Source organism: Tupaia chinensis, unplaced genomic scaffold (assembly GCF_000334495.1).
Source record: "Tupaia chinensis unplaced genomic scaffold, TupChi_1.0 Scaffold143978_1, whole genome shotgun sequence".
Classification (NCBI taxonomy): Eukaryota; Metazoa; Chordata; class Mammalia; order Scandentia; family Tupaiidae; genus Tupaia; species Tupaia belangeri.
The window spans coordinates 37,061-37,890 of record NW_006203829.1 but is presented as its reverse complement, the minus strand read 5'-3'; positions in this window follow the sequence as shown (position 1 = coordinate 37,890).

Below are 830 nucleotides of genomic sequence, written 5' to 3'. Positions count from 1 at the left end.
TTCCCTCCCTTCCAAGGATACTGTAAATGTGATTCATGAGGTCTGTATGAAGACCAGAAAAATGTCTTGTACCAGTTTTAGATCTGAACCCTGAAGGTGTTTACAGGATTACATAACAGAATTTACTGGCATCAAACATGTACTGAGTGTCCATTATGTGCTGGATTCTGAGCTGGGCTCTGGGACTACGTTGATGAGGAAACCACTGTTCCTACTCTCAAGGAGTTTCCAGAACAGGGAGAAACAGATATATGAATCCAGACACAAAATAGGAGAATTTTAATGTTGTTGACATCTGTTGGGAAAAGTGAGAGATGAAGCTGTAAAGATGGTCTGGAATGAGTTGAATCATGAATACAGAGGTAATCCTTATTCAAAAGCCAGTACAGCAAGAGCACCAACCAAGCAGAATGAATGCAGGCCTTGCATGGAACAGTGACCTAGAGGCTCCCTGCTGTGTTTGACACTAACCCTTTAGTGGCTGAGCCCAGGGGTGGGGAGCAGGGCAGCTAGGGCAGCAAGAGGGGATCTCAAAGGAGCTCAGAGTAACAGCTGGTATCAAAGTATTCCACAATTTTAGTAAGAAATGTTATAGCAGTGCATACCAGTCCTGTAATTCATGTAAATAAGCATTAATGTTACCTTGTGGGCAACAGTAGCCCAGGAATGTAACCACATGAGCACTTTAGCAGCAGTATATAGGGTGAACTGGATTGGGAAAGCATGAATTTAGGGAAACAAGAAGGCTTTGTAATACACCAAGGAAGATGGATGATAGCCTGAGTTGTAGTAACAAGGCATGTATTTCCATAAGCAGACCCAAAGATACT